Here is a 10,782-nt window from a genome sequence, read left to right on the forward strand (position 1 = left end):
TCCTTTCAGCCCTCCATGTTTCCTGTGCAGCCGTCATACTTCTTCCAAGCAGTCAATATACTTCCTGTGGGTGGCTTTCATACTTTTTCCATGTGGCCCTCAATCCTTTTCTGTGCAGTCCATATACAGTTGTTCTATGCAGCTCTAGTTACTGAAGTCTGTATATGCCTGAGATTTCTTTGTTTCTTTCAGCAATTAAAAGGACCCGTGATACACCAGCTTGATGTTGACTAAATCGTCCCTCAGGTATTTGTAACTGCCTGGTATAAATCAGATATAAGGTCCACTGTGGCAACATCTGCTGCAAATAGGTCAGAGTTTTTAGTGGAGTCGTGTTGACAATTTCTTTTTTGCATACTTCACAATTATTTCTTTTCCTATGCAATTGTTTTGTGCAAAAAATGTAAAATGCCATTTTTATGTGACCTCTTTACGTGCAAATACTGTATGTTACAAAAAATGTATTTATTTTTTTTATTTTTTTTCTGCTGAAGCAAAAGGTATTTTCCATTTGACCATCTTGGTTTTCACTTGGGTGAGGGAGATAAAAAAAAAAAAAATTTTCTCTGAAAATTGAGATGGTGGAGGAAACATTGCAAGAACATTACTGATTGAGAAAACGTACCAGCTGAGAGCTGCTGATGCAAGTCCCACTAATGGTAAGGAAGTATATAATTGCTGATAATTGGTCAAAAAGGCAGACTATTCAGTTTACAAAGATGCTCGTATATATACAGTGGTACCTCGGTTCACAAACTTAATTGGTTTCGCGATTCTGGTCGCGAACCGAATCACATTTTGCCATATGGTTCAATGTAAATCACGTTAATCCGTTGTGACCAATACGAACGTGGTCGCGAACCGATTTTTGGTCGCGAGCAGAATCACATTTTCACATAGGGTTCAATGTAAATGAGGTTAATCTGTTCTGAACCATATTGGAAAAAAAAAAATTTAGGGAGGTTAATGCCATGTCCTAATGGATGATTTGGACTCCTTAGTACTAGTAGTGGTAACACTGGTAGGGCTGCTGCTAAGTTTTCTTTCCCACAGGAGATTGGTGGGGTCCCTGGAACCTCTTTTCTGCACTTGGCTTGAAGAAATGCACTACTACTTCCTGGAAGTAGTGTTAGGCATGTACCAAATTATACTCTTTCTACTCACGAAATGCTACTTTTCCCAAGCTTATGCTTGTTTTGCACATAATTAGTTATATGTTATGTTATTTTTGTAACGTTTTATTACTTGCATAAAAATGTAAAATGTTTGATAAAGAATGGGTATATTATAAGAATTAGATGAACTGTAATTGTTTTTCTCATATAACAACTTAACAAAGTTTACCTATCAAGCTCTTCATACATCTTTTGGCCACACTTTTTCCTCTTTTCCTTGTGTGTGTTGGCATGAGATCCTGTTCTTGGGCCCCTTTTTTTTCCCCATCAACACCTATAATTATCTTCTCCAGATATTAGATCAGCTGGATTCCAAAACCACTTTTCTGCAGACTTTACTAGATGTAGCTCTCAGATGTCAATCTCTCTTTCCTGATATCTTGTTTACCTAACTGTCCTTCAGTGGTCTTGTCTTCAAAGTCTTCTCACTGTCATAACAAGAGAAAGCAGAACTTGCCATATTTTCATTACCTCAACTACCTTCTCACCCTGTAATCACAGCTACTGCCATTAACACCCTAATCTCTGGATCTGTAGTAGACAGTGTCACCCAAGGACATAAGTACGAGAACAGTTTTTGTGCCCCCCTATTTAAAAGAGAGAACTATGGCTCAAACTTTTTGGGCTATAGTTTTCTTTAGGCTCACAGGAGGGCATTTATAATGTCCTCCTGTCATCCAAAACTCAGCATATAGCAGGCGATTGTCCGCTTCATGCTGACAGCGCAGAGCCGCACTGAGGCTGGGAAATCCAACCCGCTGCCTAATGACAGCTGGCTCTGCATCTAGAAAGGAGTGCCCACCCTCTTCCACATCCGTCACTCCAGTCAGTGCTGGAGGAACAGAGGGGGGAATCCCTGCAGGGAGCAGTGACTGACAGTCACCACTCTCTGCAGGGTGATGATCAAGAACTGAGCAATTGGCAGTATGTGATCGCTCAGTTCTCCATCAAAAGAGCTGCCATGTGACAGCTTCAGTGTCATACTTTGGCTCTAATTATGGGGATTAGTGTATTTCACTCTCCCCATAATTCCCCTTTAACTATAAACAAAAATGTAACTTATTTATGTATCACTCAGCTGTAGATCCTCAAACCATCTCTGAATTGGTGCTGACACTGTCCTTCCTTTCGGAGGGTGGCTACTTTTGTTCCTCGTGGTCCGCAGACAGACTTGAGCACACTTGCTGTGAAGCTTTTTTGTGTGCTTTTTAGCACATACAGTACTGTACAGTATTATTCAATCCAGCATGGCTACAAAGAAAGTGCAGTGCATGCATGGTGGTAAAAAGAAAGTGCAGAGTGATAATGAATTTACATATAGTTCAGAACGGATTAACCTCATTTACATTGAACCCTATGGGAAAATTTGATTATGTTCGCGACCAAAATCGGGTTCGCGACTACGTTCGTAGGGGTCAGAACGGATTAACCTTATTTACATTGAACATTATGGGGAAATTTGATTCGGTTCGCGACCAATTCGGTTTGCGACCAGAATCGTGGAACTAATTAAGTTTGTGAACCGAGGTACCACTCTATTGTGGTTCAGTGTTGCCACACATTTGTTGTTTATTTTTTTAAGTTAGATAATTTCCAACAAGTCTTAATTTGACCAATTTAACCTATCTTTTGGAAAATGCTGCCTGGCGACCATGCTGATCCAGTGGCCAGAAGAAGGAAGCTTATCTGGACCGATCCTAAAGCTGAACTCTACTGACATATAAATTACACAAATTAACAACTTCCCTAGCGGCCATTGTAAAAAAAACATAGTCAATAGATTCAGCGGTTGCTCTGAGTGGACGTACCTGTACTTCCTGCCATGTTTACCTTTGTAGGTCAGGGATAATTTTTAACCCTTTCACCCCCCTCCCCCTTTCTCAACCAGTGTGCCGTGGAATGCCTTCTGGCTTCCTCAGAGGGGCCTCGAAATTTTTGCACAGTGTCATGCCTTTCCATGGTGCAGGCCGCGGAGGGCTGGCTGCCAGAACCATGAAAACAAATGATGCTAATCTAATAATGGTGAGATCCATTCAGAATCTACACTTCTTCATCCAAGCCTGCCCCAAACGCCACCCTCCTGATGTGATACTAGGACTCTGATGCTAAGAGTGCACTGAGGACTCTGACATGAAATGGCAGGCTATGAAAGGAGGGGACATTGATGTGAAGAGGGCTCCAAGTGTGAGAGGGGGCATTCTGATGTTAAGGGAGTACCCCACTTTTTAGTATTTTGCATCGGGTCCTCCCTTAAACTTCATATCAGATCTTTATCTAGGGTCTGGTATGGATTTTGGAGAGGCCACACGTTTTTTACATTTTTACTTTTATGATTTTAACATTTGGGGTGCCTCAAGATGTTGCATTCTTTTTAAAGGGTGTCATGACCCTTTTCATTTTTGTATCCTTTTTGCTCAACCCTGTATGTAGAATTTTCTTTGTATAACATCATGAGAGATGCCGTCGCTCTAGAAATCATTGATAGTAATAAAAAAAATAAAGCAGTGACATTTGATCTGCTGTTAGTTCCTCACCGACCGCCTATCTAGGAGGAGAGAAACATAGAACTTGGCTCAGATATCTTCCATGTCCAAAGGCGAAGTGAGTTGAAAGGGTTCATTGGATTTTCAAGTTATTTCCAGTAGGAGTGACTGTGCATTTGCTGTTACGCTCTTGAAGCCAGTGTCTGCAGGAGTAATTTTATCAGGAAGTGAACCGCCATCTTCTGCCAGAAGGTTATGATCAGAGGTCCTTCCAAGCTAATTATAAACACTGCAGGGCACAGGAAATAAAAAATAGTTACAAAACCAGCACACCAGTCGTTTTTTGCCTTTTTTTAGGTTATAACAGAACTCAAGGCAGATGTAAAGCACCAGAAAAGCACACATGAGTGCAATAAACTGTAAGATGCAAAAGGTGTAAATACCTGGATTTGACTTGGTATCAGCTTCTTGTAATCCCCTGAGAAGCAGAACTTAGACTGAGAGAAATAGCCAGCATTTTGGGCCAATCTGGTATGCTGCATGGGCAAGAGAACAGAGATATGACCTCATCAGTCTATTGCTGCTCATTCACTGTCCAAACACAGGGTGAGGGGCAGCAAGGTAACCTAACTGTATTGCTTAACTGCAGGATGAAAAAAGTCAGGTCATTAGGCTGGCTGTGTAAACCTCAGGACAGGGTGGATATTAATACAAATCTGGTGGCCGGTAAGACAAATCCAATATATGCATTACTGTATTTAGCTGTCTGCCTGGAGTTCAACTTTAAGATCAGTTTAAACATATTTGCAGCACATCCAGTTGCCACCTTTCTTGATTTCAAGAATATATTTTTATTTAATTTCATTTCATATACAATATCAATATCAGGTATCTATCGTATAGATGAGCTGTCAAATTTTCCATATGCATTATATGGTTCAATTCCGCCCAACCCATTCCCAAATCTCAGGAGTATTTGATAGTCTCCAGTATTTTGGGATTATCGCCCTTGCTGTTGCCAATATGGGGCATGCCATTCCCTCCTTGATACTTTTTACTGAACCCGAGAGCATTGACAGTAAGGCTCTGTTCACACCTAGGCATATCGAATATGCGCGTTTTTTACCGCGATTCGCATTTCTGAGGGCAACTTGGCTGTATTCCAATGGAAACACGCGACAAAAACGCTGCAAAGAAACTAATTTACCTTTTCAGGCGTAGGTCGTTTTGTAGCGCGTTCAGGCGGGCTGAAATACAGCAAAGTGTGAAACATACTCATAGAAAACAATGGGATTTTCATGTTTGAGCGTTTTGTAGAGCGTTCGGAGAGCGTTGGGCGCGCTACAAAACTTACAGGTGTGAACCAGGCCTTAAGCCACTTCGGGGGGTTTCAGGTAAGTTTGATCCTATAACTCTACCCGCTATCTCAAAAATAATTCCCCAGTAGGGCTTTATCCCCTGACAAGCCCACCATATGTGCAACATTGTACCCTCTTCCAATCCACATCACCAACACATCTTTGTTACTTGAGGGTTTATTTTATGTACTGTGATTGGGCACCTATACCACCTAGTTACTATTTTAAAATGCCTCTCTTGTATTCTAGCCGATATACTCGATTTAAAAGTTAAGAACCTTTCTTGATTTCCAAACTTTAAAGTTTTGTTCCTGGAATAATCCCCGTTTTTGAAAGCTGAACGCATGCCTTGGTAAGTTGCAGTGCCATTCATTTTGAATGCCACCTCCAATGCACATGTAGTGCAATGCAGTGTGAATGGACTCTAACAGGGTTATTCACAAAAGGGTGAAGAGTGTGGAGAAGGCAGAAGAAGTGAACAATCTATGACAACATAGCTGAACTGGAAAGTGAGCTCAATTGGAGAATTTTTCCAAATCAGCTATTTTGTCCTAGAATGTTCACTTCTCCTGCCTTCTGCAAACCCTTCACCCTTTTGTGAATTACCCTGTGAGTGTTCAAAGGAGAATGTGAAAGTGTGAGAATAGGAGAGAGACAAAATCTTTAAAATAAAAAAATGACACATACAGGGATGGCCTTAGGCCTTTAGGCGCCCTGTGCGAGAAAGCTCTACAGCGCCCCTCAGTGACCACGCCCCTCAGTAACCACACCCCTCAGTGGCCACACCCATTTCCCCCCCAATATCCGCGCCATTTAAAGACTTCCATTTTGTTAATCCCCAAAGTAACATAATAAAAAGTATGATAATTATACCTTATTCAAAGGTATTAAACTTGTAACACAATATAAGTATTTTTATTAAAGTGGTAAACAATAAATGTCAAACTAAAATAGAGTTTATAAAAATAAAGTGTCAGGATGTCATGCCGACCCTTATTTCAAGTAGGTGCATCTAAAAAAGTAAAAATAAAAAACAGAACACAAAACCTAGACTGCATGTTAAATTAATGAATTACTATTTGCCCGAATATACGAAAAATGTATTCAGGCACATAATAATTTGTTTGAGAATGCACGGTGCTTTCTGCAAATGCGTGCCACCATCTTGGGAGCATGATGTCACATAAGGTGACATCACACACCGATATAGGCGCTGCCATCTTGGTGTATACCTGTAACGCTCCTAATTCAACGGCTAGGATCTCAACTGCGGAGTCTTGTATCATTAACCCTTTCACACCTGAGTATGAAATGGTTTTAGGTTATTCAGTTAGTATTCCAGGCACTGGGTTCTAAACAGACCCCTGACATTTCCCTTTTAAAATAAAAAGAAATTGAGGGCACAAAGTCCTCAATTTCTTTTTCTGCAGCCTCAGCACTCAATGAATGGAAAGTACAGAGGCTTCCCATTCATTCAGACACTGAGGATAGTAAAACATTTACTATCACCAGCTTCTGAATGGGGAGGAGCCTCTGTACTGAGTGCTTCTCCCCATTGAGAAATTAATTTATAACTGGGGACAGATAGTAATATGTGTCCCCTGTTATTTACAAACATTGGAGTGATCAGGCGATCACTCCGGTGTTTGTTCCGCACACACAGAGGATCAGTAAATATCACTGATATTTACCTATCCTCCGCTCGGCCACGCACACAGCCGCTGTCATCCTGAGACTGAAAGGATGACAGCGGCTGCTCTCTCTTCCCGCTCGGCAGTCCTGACAGCTGCGGCTTCTCTCCTCCTCACCACTGGCCATCCGACATGACAGCTCTCCATCCAGCCCCAAACCCACCCGCAGGCTTCAGCAGACTGTTTCTCTTCGGAACTGAGGACAGCGCTGGAGTGGGCGGGGGGTGGTCTGAGGAGGGAGCGATGTCATGTCGGATGGCCAGCAGTGAGGAGGAGAGAAGCCCCCCCCCCCCGGACATATAAAATGCTGCATGTCACTAGCACTTAGGGCTCATTTACACGGGCATGCACATCTGTATAAAATGCAGGCCTGAGCAGATACTTGCTCCCGGGAGGGACAGGTGCAGCGTGTAATTGCATGCAGCCGCCTGTACCTCCTTGCACGCCGACCTGGACCTGTTCCCCGAAGGCTTCTGTTTAGTTTTGAATTTGGCACCGCTGTATTTGGCTTCGCCCACAAAGCTAAGCCTTCCATTCCCAGATCCATCTGTGAATGGAGAAGCTACAAATCCTGTCTACCACTGCGGCAGAGCGACTTGTAGATCTCAATGGAGCATGGGTTCGGTCTACCAAAACTAAAATGCATGTTTTTTGTGGACTGACTCTTTCAGGAAGAGAGAGAGGGCTTATTCACACCAAGCGCTGAGCAGATCCAGAGCAGAGCAGGTGCAGACCGGATCAAAACTGCGTCCAATGTATTCCAATGGTATTTTTTGCTCCAGTTCACATCGCAGCGTGCAGTTGCAGAGCAGATCCAGAGCAGGTGAAAAAACTGCAGCAGGCCCTATTTTACATGCTCTGGAACGCATCAAAAACGCATCAAAAACGCATGCCAATGCCTGGAATACACTGAAAGCCAATTTTAAACTTAAATATTATTTTAAACTTCACCAAAAAGAGCTAGAGAGATGGCAAAACACAATCTTGAGTAGTACTACTAGACAAATAAAGAGTACATGGACTATATAGGGACAGGTCTTCTGTTCCTACTGATCTGGATCAGGTCTTCGATTTCTCTGAAGACAGATCTGTCAGAGAAAAATCACTGCAGGCTATGCTTTTCAAAGACCCTTGTCCATTTTCATTTAGACTCAGATCAGTGGGATGAAGAACCTAGAAATACAATTGTTCTCTATGCTGTGCCATTCTGCGCAGAGTCTACTGTATATCTCTTCCCAGAACAGACGCGGACTGAAAGCAGCCCAGTGCCCCAGCCCTTACCAGGAAACATGATGTCCTTCTGCAGAGTATAAGGACTTACTGAGCCGAGACATGTCACTAATTCACTAAGCAATTATATCGAAGCTTTACAGCGTGGTTTCAAGTGATTATGACTTGGCAATTCTGCTTCTTTATTTACAGAAAATATATGCAAACATTTTTATATGCACGGCTTTTACTACCCAATCAGGTTATCTGTCATCTGATTACTGTATCTAGGACACAGGTAATAAAGGAGATAGATCTGGTTGTATCAGGACAATATACCGTGCACAAGATGTAAACTAAGCATATGACTTGAAATAACTTGTGGGTGTCATTAACATTGACCCAGCCACTTTCATTAAATAACAGACATCTTCAGGTGTTTCCATTCCTTCTGGAGCACCTTGGGACTCACAAATTACATGTTCAAATAATGGATGGCTATGCGCCCCCTCTACAGCTCACTAGTGAGGCTGGCCCTCACACTCATGGCAAATAGTGAGGTGGCAGAGAGCAAGCCAGAGCCAATGACCACAGGCTTTAGTAGCTAATTGCAAACCTGAGCTCCCTAATTTTCAGGGCTCCCAGAATGCTCTATATTCCTTTGTGCAATCACCTACAAGAGCTTCCTTTTCAATATAAATGGCTGCGGGAAACGTGGGCTGCCGTAGATGAGGAAACATGTGGGCAGCCATTTCTGAAAATAATAGTTGCTTGGCTGTCATGCTGATCCAATAAGTTCAATACTTTAAAACTGGCCATACACTGCTCTATTTTTTTTTTTTTTTCATTCAACACGCGGGCTGAAGGAAAAAAAAATAGAACGTAATCCTTCATCAACGCTACAAGCACGTTGATCGAGGAATCCCAAAAGGTTCTCTTGTATTCTGACAGCAGCAGACGATTTTCCAACCGGCTCCTTTGATCAGCTGATCGAGGGATGCCGGCCGAACAAATGCTGACAGCAGCACCCAGTGCAAAATTTGGCCGGTTTCTCAAGAACCAGACAAAATTGGCACAGTGTATGGCCTTAAGGCCTCTTTCAGGTGGGCGGTCCGATCAGGGCTGCCTGTCTGTTTTTCAGGTGGATCTGACCAATGTTAGTCTATGGGCAGCTGGATCTAAATAGACGTGCGTCTGTTTACATTCGATTACCTCCGACTCAGTCCAGTTCCAGAAAACCATATGGAACAGAGTTTAATTTTGGTGGACCTGATCATGACGGATCAGGGGTAGTCTGATGTAAACGGACATGTCTGTTTACATCCTACTCCACGTAGACCTCACCTAACATGGGTCTGGTAATTTCAGTACTGAATGGACATGGATGTCACAAGAGTGACATCTGTTCCGTGCTGCTCGAATCAGCAGGAGATCTGTGCATGGATCGAAACTGACAGGCGCCCGTCATTGACCTGGAGTAAGCATGTAGCGAGTTAAGCCAGAACCCCTAATCTGCATACATGTTCCAAGTTCATTTATGCAGATAAATGTCCTATCTACTGCGGAGTCTTGTATCATTAACCCTTTCACACCTGAGTATGAAATGGTTTTAGGTTATTCAGTAGGTATTCCAGGCGGTTCTCTCAGACTTAGTTCGGAGAGTTAGGAATTATTCACATCATACACCTCTCCCTATCCACAGGCTACAGTAATTCTTATTGCACAATCTTAGAGTGGAATCCGTATTGCAGTATTTCAGTAGAGTATACAACCGTGTATTCAACCAGGCAATAAATGAAGTATACAGGCAGCAGGTGAATGGCATATACCAGCTATGTCAGGCAAGCGTTAGTGAAGCAGTACATGCAGCAGTATGAGGGTTATTTCAGCACAATAGAGTGAGCAAGCGAGGGCAGCAATGCAATCAGCAGTACAATGGAAATATTCCAGCACCTGGAATATTACAGGAATAGACTGTTTGTTCATGGATTTGTATTTAGCAGTTAAGTTGGTGGTTGCAAGCCAGAGGCTGCTGATACTTGCGGTTTGAGGAGGGACCCCAGCAGGGTCAAAGATGTCTTGGTGGGGTAAATGAGTAGAGCGGTCCCGGTCTCCTGGTTCCTCAGGCTCAGGTGGATAAAGTTAGCATGGCGTACACTGTAACATTAGTGGAACGCCGTGCTAAGCTTCACTTCCGCATTTATCGTAGCAGTCGGGTTAGGTGGGCGGAGCCAAGTGACGGCCGCTGTGGACGTTGCGTTCCACTCTGGAACGCAAGGACTTAATGCCGACAAGACCTAGCCGGCTACGCCGTATGCATATGTTACAGTACCTAGATATACACCAAGATGGCGGCGCCCAACACGTGCGGTGTTATATGACGTCATGCTCCCTGCCTCCAGAACACGCCAATGGCTGAATCCAAAGTAGCATAAAAATTTGTTTTCTTTGATGAAACGAATGAAAAAGTTTGTAGTTTTCGTTCATTTAATCTGAAATGAATTTTTAGTCGTTGCACATGTCGTGTGTGTTACATTTGTATTTATTTTTTATTATTTTTATTTTTTTACTGTTGGGGGGCTTTGGGAAAATATATGCAGATAAATGTCCTATCTACTAGGATGAAGGCCTGCATATTTCACTTAGAACATGATTATTTATGAGTATCACAAGCCCTTTGAAAGTAGCCTATAATAAAAAATAACACTAAACGCCACTTGAAAGAGGTGAAAAAGATAAAATTTGCTTTTTTTTAACAAGTGCTCATGACTGACAGAAATGATGAAACAAAAAAAACAAACAGCCATAGTTGGGGGACTATCCAGTCTAAAGCTTTGTTATTTCCCATTAGGAAAATTATTTATTC

This window comes from Nanorana parkeri, unplaced genomic scaffold, assembly GCF_000935625.1.
Source record: "Nanorana parkeri isolate BGI_ZX_2015 unplaced genomic scaffold, ASM93562v1 scaffold1197, whole genome shotgun sequence".
Classification (NCBI taxonomy): domain Eukaryota; kingdom Metazoa; phylum Chordata; class Amphibia; order Anura; family Dicroglossidae; genus Nanorana; species Nanorana parkeri.